This window comes from Rutidosis leptorrhynchoides, chromosome 3 (genome assembly GCF_046630445.1).
Source record: "Rutidosis leptorrhynchoides isolate AG116_Rl617_1_P2 chromosome 3, CSIRO_AGI_Rlap_v1, whole genome shotgun sequence".
In the NCBI taxonomy this organism is placed as follows: Eukaryota; Viridiplantae; Streptophyta; class Magnoliopsida; order Asterales; family Asteraceae; genus Rutidosis; species Rutidosis leptorrhynchoides.
This window is the reverse complement of record NC_092335.1, coordinates 460,206,397-460,226,018: the sequence shown is the minus strand read 5'-3', so window position 1 is coordinate 460,226,018 and position 19,622 is coordinate 460,206,397.

Genomic DNA, 19,622 nt, shown 5'->3' with positions numbered 1-19,622 from the left:
ATCATATTTTCATGTTATACACGAGCCATAGACACTAACTAACACCATTTCAAGTCAAAAACACGAATTTAGAGAAATCTAGAGTTTTTAGAAACTTTACCCCAAGCTATGAAATTGGTACCAAATCGAAGAGGATGAAGAGAGGATCACAAAAAAGTAATTTGTTTTGATGTTTGCTTCTCCAATCGGATTTAGATGATGAATTTGTGAGGATGGGTGTTTGAGTTCATGAAAGGGAAGTAGAGAGAAAAGAGGGAGAAGGTGGGAGGTGAAATGAATGGATGGATAAGGTGGGTTGACTAGTTGACCTAGTCAACTAGTTTGCCCACTTGGCAACCTCGGTCCCTCAAGTTTCAAAGCGGGTGCGGGAATTAACCAAACGAATATTTTAAAAACGCTCGAGTAAACGAGTGATGTTATAATTAAATAACGGGAAAAATTAAGAACGTTGGTCAACGGAAACTACGAATTTAAATAACGAAAGATTTTATTTTAAAAAAAAATAGTGTTAAAAATAAATTTAACGGAAAAACGCGGGATGTTACATTACCTACACCTTAAAAGAAATTTCGTCCCGAAATTTAGTTGGAAGTAGTAGTCGTTGTTTCTTCCTTGAGATCTTGCGTTGTCGGTTCTATGAATAAGTGAAGGTACTCCCTCGGGTATTTCAACGAACTTCGACAGTCGCGATTTTACGTTGGTTCAAAGTTTGGTTTCATGATTCAAAATTTCAACCGGTTCTCCTAGGAAGGAAAGTTTGTCATCGATAGTAGGTTCGTCGAAGACGATAACATGTTCCTGTTTCGTAAGACTCTTCTTCAAGTTTGATATATGGAATGTAGGATGAACGGAGCTTAAATGAATCGGAAAATCTAAACGGTATGCATCGGGTCCAATACGCCCCAAGATTTCAAAAGGATCAAAATATCGCGGATTTAGCTTTCTACGTTTCCCGAAATGAATTACACCTCCTCAAGACGCGACTTTTAACGTTACGCGGTTTTCCACATGGAATTTGAAAAGTTTACGTCTAACAGTGGCATAGCTCCTTTGGCGACTACGGTCGTCTCGAGCCTTTCTGAGGTTAAAGAAGTTTCTTGGTTGTTCCATGAATTAGCTCAGGTTCGGTGGTTTGATTTTCATTAACCTGGTTCTACGAAAGGAGAATGACGTTTCCGGTCACATAAGATTTCAAAAGGTGTGACGTTAAAACTAGAATGAAAATCATTGTAGTAAGAGAATTCGGCTAAAGGAAAATACTCTTCTCAAGTAAATTTGGAGTTGATAACACAAGCTCGTATTACGGTTTCCAAGGTTTGAATCGTACATTTGCTTTGTTCGTCGGTTTATGGTTGATGCGTGGTACTCATGTTTAAACGTGGTCCCGAGGCTTTTCGAAAAGCACTCCGAAATCTAGAAGTGAAACGAGGATTTCGATCCGAAATGAGGTACAGTTCTGTAAGGTATATTCGAACAAGTTTGTTAGGACTTGAAAATGTTTGTTAGAACAAGTTTCTGTTTCTCGAGAATTTCACGCCGCGAAAGATTTATCGGTTTCCGAAAACGTTCGTTAGGACTATTCACCCTCGTGGCGAATACTAGTATAACGTGAAGAGTCTCTCCCTCCATTGAGAATTTAGATAAAATATTTTCCTTAAACGGAAGTACGAGTGTAATACGAGAGAAATTTCCGCCTCGATGTGGGCATATCAAGCATATTGTAGTTCTTCGATGAAACCATGCGAAGACGAGATAGTATACGCGTATAACATATGTTTGAAGTTGAAAGAATTTTCCATTCATTCGGAAGCATAAATATGGTTCAACAATAATCGAAGATGTGTCCCGGGTATGGTTGTTATCAATATTCTCGGAGTTTTCGGATATCCAAACAAGAAAAGTGAAGTCATGTACATGGCACATGGTGGTGATTAGGTTGATCGAGTCCAACCACCATCACGTGTCATTAGAACTTTGGTATGACTTACCGTAATATAACTACGTTGATCAAATGACGTTATATTACGCTAACTCATACCTCCATTCCCACATCACTCCATAGAATCAAGTTCGTGTAATCGTGAAAATTTAAAATAAACAAAGTGTAACGACGTCTCTAACGTGACTCGTATTAATCAAAAGAATTTGTGCAACTCTGAAGATGCATTTCCCGAGGGAAGTGTATAAATGATTGTTCACGTCAATGTGGTTCGAGTCAGACAATAAGGTATTCAGGTATGAAAAGAGTAATGAGTCATGATAACGAGTAGCACGCAACCGTAGTGATAAATGTTGATGACGATACTCACCTAGAGTAGTGATGGTAGTAATACCAAAAAGTAGATAGTAAGAAACACCAGTGGGAAACCGATAGTAAGTTGAAACGGTGGCAAATAACAATCCGGGAGACAGAGTTCCCGAACAAGTGTGACTAATGAAGTCGTCGTCATCCATACGTGTATGAATCATGAATTTACGTGTGTTACCAAAAAGTGGCGGAATACGAGTTCGTAAGATGAAAACTTGGTACCATTAAGAAGTTTGCCTAAGAATGATTCAAGTATAATGCATAAGTAGTCAAGTAAGTGCTATCTATAGCAAATGTATGTCAGAATGCAATGGTTAACTATCCGGTTGTAGTCTAGATTCACTAATGCGTCCTAACGACTCTGTCAGACACACTAATGCATATCCTAGTTCCCTACAACCAACGCTCTGATACCATCTGTAGCGACCCGACAAAATCGTCATTGACGGCGCCGCTAACTTAGGTCCCGTTATGTGGTCGTAGTCCCTATATGAGACTCGTTTGACCAAAATTACGTCGCATTCATTTGAAAAGTACAAGACTCGCAAAGTTCAGTTTACCAAAAGGATCGACAACAAGTTTAAGATTACAAAATAGTAATGTATAAATGAAATAACTTGCGACATAATTAATTGAAAATCACAGTTGCTATAAATAGCGTAAGTATGTATGTATGCTTGACTCCAAGCAAGAAATCAGAGTGTATGCATGTATGCTCGACCTCAAGCAAGTATGAAAGTACGCGGAAGCATGTATCAAATAGCCATGTATGAACCTGAGAAACATATAGAAAACTGTCAACGAAAAACGTTGGTGAAATCATAGGTGTATTAATAAAAGTTATATTTTGAACCACAAGATTTAGTATTTCCATAAAATTGATCATCCAAAAGTTGCATTCCAAAAGTTTGTTCGCGAGCACCCAATTATCAATGCTTAACATTCCTTCCATAGAACCCCATCACAATAGTGTTAGAACATACACTGTTTCTCGAAAATATATTTCATTCGTAAACGGTAGCGAACCGTTTGAATGAGGGTTTGTCAAACCCATATGGATCCATACAACATAAGTTCTCGCTTACACCCGGCAAGTGTAACTAATGATAATCGAATTGAGGATTTTGTTCTAAACTCGCTGTAGAATGTTTGTTTCATCGGACTTGTGTTCAAAACATAAAAGTAAGTAGTACAAGATGTAACAAAATATATGTTTCTCAGCCCAAGATTTAAAGTATAAAAATTGTTGAAAAGGTGGGACTATGATCTCACCTCGAGTGCACGAGTATAAATGTACTTCACAAAGTAAACGTGTGCATGAAAGTTGCTTAGCCTTGACCTAAACAAATAAGTTGTATCAATTAACCGGTTACGACACAAGGTCGGGTGAAATGTGTTCAATTAGTCCTATGGCTCGTTACGACTCGAATAGTATAGCAAGTGAATCACGTTGTCAAGTTTCATGCAAGAATCAAGTATAAAATAAGATTAGAACGATTGCATAAGTGTTTTGTTAAGTTTGACTAAAAGTCAAACTTGGTCAAAGTCAATGAAAAAGTCAATGGGGTCGGGTCGGGTCCCGAACTATTTTCATGAGCTTAGAAATCATATATGAGCATGTTGTCCAAGTTTCATGTTGATCGGGGGTGTGTAGCATAGCAAACATTATTCAAAAATCGACAAAGTTGGACATACCACTTTGGCGCGCCGCGCGGGTATATGGCGCGCCGCGCCATTACCTGTGCAGAGAATTCTGGCAGTTTTCACACTCAAGCACGAATCCAACTTCAAATACCCATAAATCCTAAACTGTAAACATCCAAAACAAGTATCTTATATCGTTGGAAAGGTATTTTGACAAGGAATACAACTAACTACTTTTCACCAAGCAAAAACATCAATTACAATAACTGAAAACTCGTCAATTGATCAATAAAGGTTTATTTTCAAAGTTCAAGTTCATCAAATGCATTTTAAGTTTCGGGAATCCAATTCACACATATGATATGCCGTTTTGAAGGCAATGAAACGTGCATTACAACTAAACACTTACAAATAAAATTTCATGGCATTCAAGCATCAAAAAGTTCATTTTAAGTCTATCAAACCCTAACCAAAATCCACAAAAATCAATATTCATGTTTTTGAAGTTTTCTTAGTCAACCTATGCATCAAAACGAAGCTAGTGATACTAGTAACACAATTAAAACATGAACTTTAACAATTTAACAACATTAACTCATCTAAAATTAAAGATTAAGCACACCCATTTTCAAGTTCATGCTAGTTACTTCAAAACAACAAATCGAGCAAATAAATCATATTTTCATGTTATACACGAGCCATAGACACTAACTAACACCATTTCAAGTCAAAAACACGAATTTAGAGAAATTTAGAGTTTTTAGAAACTTTACCCCAAGCTATGAAATTGGTACCAAATCGAAGAGGATGAAGAGAGGATCACGAAAAAGTAATTTGTTTTGATGTTTGCTTCTCCAATCGGATTTAGATGATGAATTTGTGAGGATGGGTGTTTGAGTTCATGAAAGGGAAGTAGAGAGAAAAGAGGGAGAAGGTGGGAGGTGAAATGAATGGATGGATAAGGTGGGTTGACTAGTTGACCTAGTCAACTAGTTTGCCCACTTGGCAACCTCGGTCCCTCAAGTTTCAAAGCGGGTGCGGGAATTAACCAAACGAATATTTTAAAAACGCTCGAGTAAACGAGTGATGTTATAATTAAATAACGGGAAAAATTAAGAACGTTGGTCAACGGAAACTACGAATTTAAATAACGAAAGATTTTATTTTAAAAAAAATAGTGTTAAAAATAAATTTAACGGAAAAACGCGGGATGTTACATTACCTACACCTTAAAAGAAATTTCGTCCCGAAATTTAGTTGGAAGTAGTAGTCGTTGTTTCTTTCAGAGGTATAAGCCGATATATCCAGATGGGATTACACCGCCAAGGGCAAACTCGCCAGTTACCACCACGCGGTTGGATTTTTCCGCATTGGATCCAAGGGTCATCTTGGTAGGCACTAGTGGTGAAACAGTAGGCCCGCATGTAGTATGCTGCGGCCAGGTACCTATTTATAGTACCACGGTTTCAATCCCTCTGCAGACGCAGAGTGTTCTGCAGAATTCATCGTTTACACCGTTGCAACCTTGGCAACCACCGCGTCCAATTTCGCAGTTTTTGACTCCTGCGGATGCGCAGGCATTACTTAATAGTTGGGGGTTCAGTGTCATTCCGGATTCCAATTCTCATTGGACGCCGATAACCGCAGGACAACAAAGCACTGCGCATACGGTTGGGCTTATAGCGGCATATCCTCAGGTCTCGCAGGCATCCGCGCCACAGGTTTCGGCACCTTTTCAGATACCCGTATACTCTGCGTCGGCAAGCCTGCCTTCTTTTCCAAATCAGCCTTGGTTGTATCCGCAGGTTCCAGGGCAGCCCTGGCAAAATATTCAGGGGCAGGCAAACCTCGCAAGCCAATTTATGCAGGCGGCACCTCCTGACATGGTCCACCTATTTTCACAACCTGATTTTGTTCAGGATATGATGAGGCGTTTCTTCGCAGGGCTCAAAGGTGACCCTGTTAAACCACCTTTTGAGCTACCAACTACTTTCGATAAGTTTCCTCCGCATATAACTGCATATCCGTTTCCAACTGCACCAAAGATACCTTATACGTTGGGTACTTACAATGGCTTAACTGATCCAGATGACTTCTTACAGCGTTTTGAAGGCGCAATGCGCACTCAAGGTTGGGTGGATCCGGTTGCGTGCCAGATATTTCCAATGACACTACAGGGTATTGCTCGTGAATGGTTTAATAAGCTGCCGGCGGGTAGTATAGCTGGGTTTATGGACCTGCGGACGAAATTCTTGCTGCAATATCAGAATCAGAGGCCACGCAAACGCACTCATATTGAATGTCATGATATTATGCAGAAATCCAAGGAATCTTTGGGTGAATTTCTCACCAGATATACTAATGAGTGTCTGCGCATACCAGATCTCAAACCAGAGCAACAGATTTCCGGACTCATACATGGTATAAACTCAGAGCGTCATCCAACACTGGTAAGGCGTCTGCGCCATACAGTCCCAACAACTTATGCTGAGGCGCTTAATGAATGCCACGACTATATGTGGAGTGGCGAAGATAATGATATCCCAACAGCTAGCTCACGCAACGAGAGGAAGGACGACGATGATCGTTCACGCGATCAAAATCGTGGTAACAACTCTCGCGGAAGGTATCCTAGCGGTGGTCCTATCAGGAATGATAAAGGGAAATCAAATGGCAATTATCGAAACAATAATCAGCGCGGCATCAATAATCAGAACTATGCGCTGCTTAAAAGTTTTTCTAAAACGCCAAAAGAAATTTTGGCAACCGAACCGGTATGCGCAACCTTTGCGGTTCCAACTCCGCTTACAGAATTCGATAAGCGGGATAAAATAAAGTATTGCGAATTTCATGACGATTACGGGCATGACACTAATTGATGCAAAAACTTGATGGAACGAGTGCTCGAGGCACTACGTGCAGGTAAATTGGATCACCTAAAACCACCTAAGAAGGACAAGGGAAAATCTGCAGAGGAAGGTTCGAAGGCTAAAACTTTCGCATGGCAAAAAGTTGATAAAGCAAAAAACGCGGACTTAACCATTAACATGGTTGACGTAGAGAAAGTCAGCCAGAGGAGAAAATACAATGATCATCATGACTGGGAACTTCTCCCAATCATGTTTCCTCCTGTAATGTCAATCGACACAGTTAACGAGCCCATTATCATCAAGTGTCGCATCCCTACTTGCGGAGTACAAATTAAACGCATGCATGTTGACACCGGGAGTGGTGTCGACATTATGTACGAACATTGATATCGTTTCCTTCCTGCAGAAGTTAGGACGCAGCTACGCCAGTCTGATGTTACGTTATCTGGGTTCTCTGGAGAAAGCTCATGGCCAATAGGGCGGATAGAGCTGATGGTAGAACTTGCGGATGACAGGAATCCACAGATGGTCAGACATGAGTTGGTTGATTTTTATGTGGTCCGATCGACTTCGCGGTATAACGCGCTGCTAGGAAGAAACTTCATACGGCGTTTTAACATTATACCATCAGTGGTGCATGGCTTGATTAAGTTTCCTACAGTGGGAGGCGTTGCCACGATTGCGTCACATCAAACAACTGAGTTGTGTGGCTCAGTTGTGCCTATAAGCACTCCCAGCGTGGGGGAACAACTCGCAAACTGTGCGGTCATAGCGAATCGTTTACATCCGGATAAGCGAATTAAAATCGGCGCAGGTTTGTCAGCTGAAACCAAGGCTAAGCTACATGGAATATTATCCGCAAACGCAGATGTTTTCGCGTGGCGCGAATCAGACATGACTGGGGTTCCGCGAGACATTGCGGAACATAAATTAAATGTTAATCCATCACTCACGCCAGTTAGGCAAAAGAAGCGGCATATGGCTCTTGAACGCAGTGATTGGTTATGCGCAGAAGTAGATAACCTAGTCAAAGCAAACATTCTGCGGGAAGTGCGCTATCCGACATGGGTTGCTAATCCTGTGTTGGTGAAAAAGGCTGACGGTAACTGGCGGATTTGTGTTGATTTTAAGGATATTAATAAAGCATGTCCCAAGGACAACTATCCTCTCCCGGAGATAGATTGGAAGGTGGAATCACTATCAGGTTTTCGGTACAAGTGTTTTCTAGATGCATACAAAGGTTATCACCAAATATTAATGGCTGCGGAAGATGAGGACAAAACTGCTTTTCATACGCCGCAAGGTATCTACTGTTATAAGAAGATGCCCTTCGGATTAAAAAACGCAGGCGCAACCTATCAGCGCGTAATTGATGCGGCATTCAAACACCAAATTGGTAGGAATCTTGAAGCGTACGTTGACGACTTGGTAATTAAGAGTAACACTGAGGAAGAAATGCTCGCGGACATCTTAGAAATGTTTGCGTCTCTACGCAGGATAAACATGAAACTTAACCCCCTCAAATGTAGTTTTGGGGAAGAGGAAGGCAAGTTTCTAGGTCATGTGGTGACAGCGAGGGGAATCAAGGCGAATCCCAAAAATATTAAAGCCATTGATAGTTTGCCATCTCCGAAGACAAAGAAAGACGTGCAAAGTCTAACAGGGAAGCTTGCGGCGATCACGCATTTTTTGTTGAAGGCCGCAGAGCGACAATTGCCATTCTTCAATACTTTGAAGAATTGCTTAAAGAAAAAAGACTTTGTATGGACTCAAGAGGCGGAATCAGCCTTTTAGGAGATGAAGAGGGTGCTCGCTGAATTACCAACACTCACCGCGCCAGTAACAGGAGAAACGCTTACGCTGTACCTTGCGGCATCAAAAGAAGCAATCAGCTCGGTTCTTATCGCAGATCGCGGAAAGGTAATCCATTCCCTTTTACTAGTGAATTATTTATTTCGTATACAATTAATGCTGAGGTTTTCTCAGACGCAATTGCCGGTCTACTTTGTAAGCAAGACGCTGACAGCAAGCGAAGTAAACTATGCACCAATAGAAAAGCTAGTATATGCGCTGGTCCATACGGCGCGGCGTTTGCGCCGATATTTTCAAGCACATCCAATTGTGGTTCTAACTGATCAACCAATCAAACAGGTTGGTACATGCCTAATTTGCGGCAATGTCCGGGGTTCCGCATTGATTAACGCAATCATTTTTCTTTCAGGTGTTGTACAAGCCTGAGATTTATGGCCGAATGGCTAAATGGGCAGTCGAGTTAGGAGAGCATGAAATAAATTTTTCTTCGCGAAGCGCGGTTAAGTGTCAAATACTTGCGGATTACCTTGCAGAGTTACCTGCGGATGTCGAGGCATCAGCAGAACATCAAGATACGCCTGCACCAACTTTGTCACCATGGGAGTTATATACCGATGGTGCTTGCAGCGCAACTGGCGCGGGTGCGGGTGTAATTTTAACTGGTCCAGACGGTGAAGAGCATACATATGCGCTACGGTTTAATTTTGCTGTTACGAACAACGAAGCAGAATATGAGGCTCTGTTAGCAGGTATGCGCATCGCGCATAAATTGAATGTTAAAATTCTGCACGCTTATGTGGATTCAAAGCTGGTGTGTAGTCAAGTCAGCGGGGACTTTGAGGCGCACGACATTGCCATGCAGCAATATTTATCGCTTGTTCATAACCTCGCTGACCAGTTTGAAGCTTTTCAGATCTCCCACGTAATGCGGGGGCAAAATAAGAAAGCGGATGCGCTTAGCAAATTGGCTGCTTTGGCTTTTGATCATCTGGGAAGAAAGTTCTTATTGAAGAACTGCAGGCGAAATCCATTGTTATGATGCCTTTGGTAGCACCTGTTGAGGAATCCAGCTCAACATGGATGACACCTATTATTGCTTTCCTACGGGACGGCACGTCACCTGCGGATTCAGGTGATGCGAAGAAGGTCTGCATCAAGGCACCACTGTATGCCCTTGAGGGTGATGTCCTATATCGAAAAAATTATTTAGGGTCTCACTTAAGATGTATTGGTCCGAAAGAGGCAGAGGAGGTTATACGCGAGGTGCATGAGGGTGCATGTGCTCTTCATTCGGGGCACAGGTCTATTGTGTCAAAAATTATGTGGCTAGGTTATTATTGGCCCACTATGTACGCAAATACCGCGCGGATAGTGAAGCAATGCGAATCTTGCCAAATACACACGCCTATCAGCAGGGCACCTGCGCATCCTATGATACCGGTCTCCTCACCATGGCCATTCTGCAAATGGACAATTGACATAGTCGGACCATTTCCAAAAGGCCGAGGTAATATTATCATTTATTTTATACCATATGCCACTTATGTCAGTATCTTACGCATACTCTGCACACGCAGGAAACATTAAATTCTTGATTGTTGCAATCGACTATTTCACTAAGTGGGTTGAAACACGACCACTGGCAACAATTTCAGGAAAGAGGGTGCGAAATTTTGTATGGGAAGACATTGTTTGTCGGTTTGGCATACCAAACGAAATCGTTAGTGATAACGGTACACAGTTTGTGGGGGATCCTTTTCGTAGTTGGTGCGCTGAGCTTAACATTAAGCAAACATTTACTTCTGTTGCGCATCCGCAGGCGAATGGACAGTGCGAAGTCACCAACCGGGATATAGTGGCCGGAATCAAAGCTAGATTGGGCTATGGTAGAGTTGGTTGGGTGGACGAACTACCAAAAGTTTTGTGGGCGCATAGAACGACGCCGAAAGCAAGCACTGGCGAAACTCCGTTCAGTTTGGTTTACGGGTCGGAAGCTGTTGTGCTCGCAGAGATTGGGGTACCAACGTTCCGCATACATAATTTTGACGAACAAAATAACTCAGAAGCTTTGCGGAAAAATCTTAATCTGCTTGAAGAACGCAGACTATCTGTGGTGGTAAACGAAGCCAATAACAAGCAAAAAATTGCAAAGTACTACAATCAGCGTGTGCGTTCGCGCTCTTATAAGTGTGGGGACTTAGTTTGGCGTCAGAATGACGCAAGTCATGCGGAGGATACTGGGAAATTGGGCCCCCGCTGGGAAGGTCCGTATAGGGTAGCAAAAGCAAGCAACACCGGGGAATACCATCTCGAGACATTAGATGGAAAACCGGTGAAACGCACTTGGCACGCGACATTATTGAAAAAATGTTATATGTAGCTGGATGGACTTGATCACTCCAATTTATTTTAGCGCATTATTTTTCTCTATGTATTTTCCATCCGTTTGGATGTGTCGCGGTTGTAATCATGATTAATGCCAATTGAATATTTACTCGCGCATACTTTTATTGTTTATTTCTTTTTGTATGCGGTTCCTGCCTACTTAAGGGGTGTCCTCTAGCCTCCGTGCGGCAGAAGCCTGTTTGGTTACAAGGCTAGACATTAACGGCGGGCGAAGGGAATTGGTTTTACCCTAGCTAAGCGCCATGCAGACTAGATGGCTGCCAAGTCGACTTAAAAATACAAGCATTGGTTTGCTTGTGCGTAATTACTCTCGCATTGGTTTGCGTGAGGAACTCTTAAGTATAAAAACATTGGTTTGTTTTTAGTTGTGTTGCTTCCCATACAGCTAAAGTGCACCTCTAGCACATGACAAAGCAATAACGCAGTAGCTTTTGAGTCTAAAATGTTAAAGGTAAAATTGCTAAAGTATTTGTTTTTTTTACGCAGTACCTGCGCATACGCATAAGTTTTGGTTAACTATGCGCGTGGGCGTGCGGTTAGTTCTTTGTTTTGATTCGCGATATATAAACAATTAATACACACCGCTTGCACAAAATAATATCATATATACAAAATTAAGATATTACATATCTGTTTCATATTGCCTGCCTGAATATAGGACTTACGGCGCAAAAAATTACAAGCTATCACTAATAATCCTCCTTGAGGAACCCGTCAACCGACATATTCAGGTCCGCAACAAAAGCATTGATCAGGGGGATTGGGATGGCTGTGATGGATTCTTCCACCTCCATTACCACCGCGGCCGTACCCTCCTTTAGCTTCTTTTGTACGGTGTCAGGGTACGGCGGTGTCAGACCGAAAGCTTGAATCACCTCCAGCACTGCCTTGTTGACTTCGTGGTCCTTCACCGCATCAACGTAGGCGTTAAACTTGTCGGATACTGGCCCAGAATCCATCACCTTCTGCGCAATGGTAGGAAGAGCGGTGCGAAGTTTTGTTAAGTCCGCTTCTGCCAATTCACGGCAAGTCACCGCGTCATCCTTCTCCCTGTTCACCCTTTCCAGCTCTACCCGCAGACGCTCAGTCTCCCCCTTAGCTTGGTCAACCGCACCAACCAGCTCGCGGTTTTTCTTCCTCTCCTCAATCAGGGCAGCTTTGGTTTGTGCCGCAGTCGCCTTCGCCGTTTTGCGTGCCTCCTCTGCGGCATCCCTTTCTTTTTTGACCTGGTCGACGCCCGCTTGCAGCAGTCCTAGCTCTGTTTCTTTACGCACGGCTACTTGATATAAGTTAGTGGACCGGCGGGCTTGATCTGCAAACATGCCAAAAAGACGAGGCCGTTTTGGATGAAAGCGTTGTGCGCTTGATTAAAGGGCAGTGAGGCTAGTTGGTTTCGAAACTCAGTCGGGAAGATTTGTTGAAGGAAAGTGGATTGCTCTGCGGCATTTTCCGCCGATGACTGGGTGAGCTGTGCCAAGTTTGCCAAACGGAAGCTACCGTGTGGCGGGGTTGGTGTGGACTCGGAGTCCAGGTGTATCGTCTTGTCTTTTGACTCGGCGGTAGCTTCGAGCTCCGGATTGACTCGCGGTGGGGTGTGATGTGTCTCATCAATATGCTCTGCAAATCAGTATCGTTAGCACGAGGTAAATCGTAAGATGTTGCGCAAGGAAAGAGATGCTTACCGGTGATAGGAGGAGGGAGATCTGCGGATACCGGGTCGACGGGGACAAAGTTGTCGTTCCGCATGTCCTCCGCCTGTTTAGGAGTAAGCCTCTTCTTTTTCTGGTTGGCTTGGGTAGTGTCGGTAGCTTTGCGTTTGTTGCCCGAGATGGCATGTGTTGGCTCCTCATTCTCACCGGTCTTTTCCTACTCAAGCGGCTCATTGACATTTTGCTTACGGAATGAAATGGCCGCAATATCCTCCGCCGTGAGCACTTTCTTCATCTTCATCTCTGCAAACATGTGTGCAATATTATAACCTGTCCGAATGCGCTAGTGGTTTTATATTTATATGCATTTGTACTATTCCTACCCTTGCCATTCGGTGCGACTATGGCCGGACGCAGGTTCTTCCATGGCCAATGTGCGGATATGTTTCCTAACCGCAGCATCACATTTCCATACGAACGGTGCACCAGTTGTGCGTTGGCACACTCCACCAACAGCTTTCTTTCGTCATCATCAAGGGTGGGGGTTTTGTTCACATCCTTTGCCATATTTTCGCACCAGATAAGAGTTTGCGGAAAACTGGCCGCAACACCAGTTTGGTCAATGAAAAAGAAAGTTTCTTTCCATTGACCCGCATTCAATTTGGGGGTTTTTGTGAAATTTTGAAGGGCGAAGAAGGTAAACCACGATTTGTGGTGGTTGGCTAGACGGTATAAATGGCAGAAGACCTTCACTAAGGGAACCTTGTTAAGTACAGCGCACCACATTTCAAACAGCACAATCTTTCCTATCGCATAAGGGTGTAGTTGCCCTAACCCTACGCTGAAGTGATCTAAAACGCCTAGAAAGAAATTTGACGGGGGCACCCTAAAATTACCATGCTTAAACGCATGCTCGTATATGGCTACCTTATTTTCTGGTGGTGAATGAGCACGTTGGTTAGGCAACGGTGGCACCGGATTGTACTGTGCTAGCGGCGGGTATTGTTTCACTAACAAATCAATGTGCCTCTGCTCTATAATGGACTCTACACTATCTACATAAGTCTCGCTAGCCTTAGTCATTTTCTATTGAGTGTTTAGAGAATTACTAACCTTCGGGAGTAGGCCGGAGTATTCGAGATTTGATCGGAATTGACAAAGGCAGCGTATTAGAGAAGCAAATGGCAGGAGAGTAGAAATGAAGGTGAAGGGCGTCTATTTATAGTGTGGATTGGAATTCTTGGGGTAACAAGGTCTCATCCTGGCTGTACACGTGTTACGCGATCAACGGGTGGCATTTTAAGTGCGCGCGTGGATGTCAGTTGGGTATGGTTACCTATGAGCGTGTGGCTGACACGCGCCTGCCAACTGCCACTTTATGTCTTGTCAGCCGAATGGGTTTCTGCGACAGTGACAGGCATTAAATGACCTCGAAACGCACGCGGAACATTGAATGCTTGCGGTTTTCTTGTTTTTTCCGCTTAATAGTTTGATGTCATGTGTCTTGCGTCATATAACATCAAACTGGAGGGAAATAATGATACCGAAACCCGCATGCGCACCTCATATGTATGCGGGCGTTTAATAGTGTGCGTATGCGTGTGCTTGTGTGCGCTATGCGGTATGCGGATTTGTATCTGATGCCTTTGTTCTCGGTACAGCGATTGCTTGGCTAACAAGTAAATATCTTTTCCATAATTACATCCGTGGTTCGGGGAGTTTGTTATGGAAAGGATTGCCAATATCTTGGATGGTTCTAGAATTAGGGTTTGCCTATATATACAAACCCTAACTATCATTCTAGGGATCATCAAATTACGTAACTAGCATCTGCCACACGCCTTACGTAATTAAGCATCATTCTTCGTCTCTTCTAGGTTAACAGGTTAGTTCTTCATTAAGCTAGCACCTACAACCTTATTTGGGGCCTTCTGATCAGCGATCGCTATCGAAGGTGGACTTAATCACTTGGCCACCCCGCCGACATCATCATGTCGGCCAGGGTTATTCACGGTAGCCGGACCGGAGAGCCTTGTTCTAAGATCCTTAAACCCCACTAACGCATTGAGCAGGCATGTTAAACCCAATGGTAAAAATATGCATGATCAAACGGTAAACTAAAGAAAAAGTAATAGAATAATAAGATCACTTAAATTCTATATGTTTTGTCTATGGACCATTAATATATGATGAATAGAGTACTAATCATTTATTTACGGGTGTGTTTACCTCTCGATTGAATGGTTCAAAACTAATTGTTGAATAATTTAGCATTCAACGCGTTTGTTTACAATCTTTAAATGATGTATGACTCTTAATAATTCAGCATTCATTGCTGAAACATTCAGAATTTTGACACCCTTAATCATTAAGTACCTAAATTTTTTATGATATCCTCCTTCAATTATATCTAAAACAATTAACAAACAAGTATACTGAATTTTTTATTCATGTAACACGTTAATTAAATAATTCTAGCTAATTCATATCGTTAATTTAAAACAATTATCAAACAATTTATTTTTATTTAGAATCAATTTATTCAAATACTTTGAATGTAACATCCTCGGATTAGGCCTAGCTGAAAATGATTATTTTACTCTTATGTGATATTATTTGTAATTCTAATAATTATATGTTTATAATTATTTGGTGTTTTAGTTAAGTCTATTTTGTGACAAAGGTCACATAACATATTTGTTTCTTAGATTTGGACTCAGTTAGGAACGTCTGCCGAGGTGCATAACATATCATATAACTAGTAAATACCTGTGTGATAAGGGGTATGAGTTTATAACCCATTTATGTATGTATGTATGTTCTGGACTTTTCTTTTCATTTCCCAAATTAGAAACGAGAAAACCCTTACTTAGTTTTTATCACTTTACAAACCCTAAATTGATTCGTGTGTGATTGTTGGATTGATTGAAGCTAGATACTGATTTCTTGTTGCATCTATAGCTAATATCTAACGTTTGTGCATTGATTCTATCTTGTTTAAATTTGGTTTTGAGATAAATGGGTTTTGGTACAATTTAACTTAACTCTTATTGTTTGTGTGTTTGTAAGCTTGATTGATGCTTGATAGTGTCATATGTATGCTTGTGCATATTCGTGTGCCACCTATTAACCAGAAATGTCCAAAACTGGGATTTTGGGTTAAAACTCGTGAAACTGTTGTTTCTACATGTTATTCATCACTCGTGCGGATGAGCTTTCGTTCGTGCGATCGAGGTAGTGGTTCGTGTGAACCACTTGATGTTTCGTGCGGACCAGAGTTGGTACATGGTTTGATTTTTCCAAGTCCTGATTCGTGAGAAGGGAATGTGGTTCGTGTGAAGGACGTCTTCGTTCGTGCGACCCACGTTGTGATCCGCACGACCCAAGTAGTTTCTGCATTGACCATGATGGCTGACTCATTCGTGCAAACGACATGTCATTCGAGCGAATGAGATGGCTCATCCGCATGAATGAGATTCCATCGTGCGAGTGATCTGACTGTTGAAGTATGTAAATTGTTGATTATGTTATATTTGATGTGTTGTTAGTAATTGATGTGTAAAATCTAGTATATAATTTATGAGTGGAAAATACCGGTTTAATTGATTTAAACACACTAACGAGCAGTGTACCCGATCGTGTACTAGTATGATTCGGTAAAGTCCAAAGTTCGTTCCAAGGAAAGTTTTCGTATCAACTTAAAATTCTAACTACAAGTAATTAAACTACTTTATCTAGAAATCTAATGAAATTACTGGTTTTTGTAGTTTTGGCTATTTAACGATTAGCCGAATCAAGAAATGGTTTATAAAAGTAAAAACAGTATTTTTATTCTTTTTAGTTTATGCGCTAGCACTTAACAAATAATAAAGATAGATTTGTATTCAATTCAAACAAGAATGTTCATCTAGACCTTTTACCCTCGGTAATGGATGTTCGTGTTATTTAGACCTTTTATCTCAATTATGCATGCAAATTAACCAAATGGATCACCAAGAGTTCTCTTAATGATCACTCAAACTCTAATTACACAGTGTAGGGTTCCCTTGCACTTAAGACCTTATTGTTTGTGTTCAACTAATTAACTAACTTAGTAATTCGATTAACAATTGTGCTTACGTTCGCTTACACAATTCATTTCTATCCAATTTACTAGTCTTTACCCAATTTACCCCCTTGGTCCGGTTTAGCAAACAACAACTTAAGACAAAATAGTTGTAAATTAAAGTGTTAAATTAACCCAGGGTTCCCTTGATCAAACAAACACAATAATCAATTGAGAGCAAACATGTAAACATGAACAAGAATGGGTCTTTTAATCAAAACCAAATTAACATGCATAAAATCCTTGATAATTCAAATCAACATCTAAAACCTCGGTTATTAGTCTAGACAAACATTAAATAATTAGCAAACAATCATGGCTAAAACCAAAATCATAATCAAAATAATATATGAATTCATTGTTTGAAACAAATAGATAACCCTAATAGATGAATGAATCTTGAGTGATGATTGAATCGAAGCATGTTTCCGTAATGATTGATGTGTTACAATGATCTCGGGATTCCCCAAAAATCACCCTTTTTCGTCTTAGAGCTGCTGCAAATCTTCTGGGAATAAGATATGTTAATTAGGGTGAAAATACGTGCTTTAAATACCCCGATTCTGAACCCGGCTGGAAGTGGAGCGGCGCTCCAATTGTTGAGCAGCGCTCAAGGCCCCAATGAATCTGATCTGTGGACTTTGAAAACTCTCGACCTCATTTTTGTGCCTAATGGAGCGGCGCTCCAGGTCTTTGAGCGGCGCTCCAGGCCCCCTTTTGCTGAATCTGAAGCTGAAAACTCACTAACTCCAACCGAACTCGAATCAAACCAACATCTTTCACTCGTTTGCATAGAAAATCACTAAAACCATCAAATAACTTCAAATTTCATCTTCTTGGTCTTAGAACTCGGAATTTCATAACACTATCAAAATAAACGCCAAATCGTATCCAAAAGGACTACAATGTGATCGATATCGATAAGGAAAACGTGTATAAAATATGCGATATCAAACCACCTCACACTAGAGTTTTGCTTGTCCTTAAGCAATCAAACTCGAAAATAATCTTCTACCATATAATAACATCTTCAAACGCGCATGTAGAACCAAACAAACAAGAAACCTAACAAATACTAGCGTGGGCAAGATTTTGGAGTAGATAACAAGTATGCCTCCCACTTGCATTCCCCCGAAATTAACTTCCCAAACCTCAAGCAATTAATATGAACAAAGTAGCTAAATATAGTCTCGAATAGCGTACCATAATAATGAGGTAGAGAAACTGAACCGTAATATGTAGTCTTCAAAGAATCGGGAATCAAGTGGGAACCGAGCACCAAAGATATGACGATCGAACATGTGTGCCAAAAGAACGCACGGGCTACCTCGCAATTGGTCAAGCCAATGCTTCCCACAGTATCTAACATTGTGAGATGTCGGTAAGAAAATAATGTGCTTAGGAGGATACACATTACGTCCGGATATCATCGATAATCATGAGGTGATCATCTAATCTGTTAAGATAATCATAAAGATTGAGGTTCATCAGTCTTAAAAGCTGATATCTTACCTTTCCGGAGGTTATCCAACTGAGGATCTGATCAATCACAGGTTTGTGTATCATGGTGCGTGATAGTGCTCCAAATGAACATATATTTAGGCACAATATCCTTCCAATATGTAAAGTTTTCAGTTGCAATTGTTCTATTTTCATGTAATAATCGTTTATATTAAATAAGTGCGAAGACAAAAGAAGAAAATGACGATTAGAAGATGCAAATGACCAAAAAGCTAAAACGTACAAGTTACAATTCAAGTGGTTCAATTTATTGATGAGAAACGTCTAAAAATTACAAGAGTACAAGTCGCAAAACGCAAAGTACAAGATATCTAAGCGTACGAAAGGACGTTCAAAAATCCGGAACCGAGACATGAACTGAGCATCAACACGCGAGTCAACGGAGCTAAAAGTACAAGTCAACTATGCACAAGAATATAATATAAAATATAAATAATTATATAAATTATATATATTTATTAATTATGTCGACAAGCAAATGGCCAAAAAGTGGTGAGCTGGAATCCGAAGCTCCGCACTCGCGGAGCTGTAAGGTACAAAAGTACCGCACTCGCGGAGCAGCCAAAGTCAGAAATCTCCTATAAAAGGCACGAAGTCTGCCGAATCCATTGCACCCCATATCAATTCAATCTCTCTATTTCTATAATATATATTATATATTTATAATATATATTAGTTTAGTTTTATATTAGTTAGTTTGGGTAATGTAAAAGTTATTTTACGAGTTTTAAAGTCGGAACTCTGTCCGTGTAACGCTACGCGATTAATAATCATTGTAAGTTAAATTCTCCTTTTTCAATTATGTATCGTACTTAATTTATTATTATGCTTATTTGAGCCGAAGTAATCGTGATGTTGGGCTAAATATTAAGACGGGGTTATTGGGCTTTGGACCATAATTGGGATTTGAACAAAAGAACGACACTTGTGGAAATTGGACTATGGGCTATTAATGGGCTTTATATTTAATTAACTACATGATATCTTATTAATTTAATATAAAGGTTATAATTTGATGTATCTATAAATAACCACACACGCTTAATCGGGTACGGTGAGCGGGATATCTATAAATACCAATAATTGTTATTTTGACCGTACACGGGAATGGATTAATAGTCAATGGACTCATTGAAACAGGGGTGGATTACATTCAAGGGTAATTGGTGTAATTGTTAACAAAGTATTGAAACCTTGGATTACACGCAGTCGATAACCTGGTTTATTCATTAAACAAAGTATTAAGACCTTGTTACAGTTCGAATCCCCAATTAGTTGGAATATTTGACTTCGGGTATAAGGTTAAT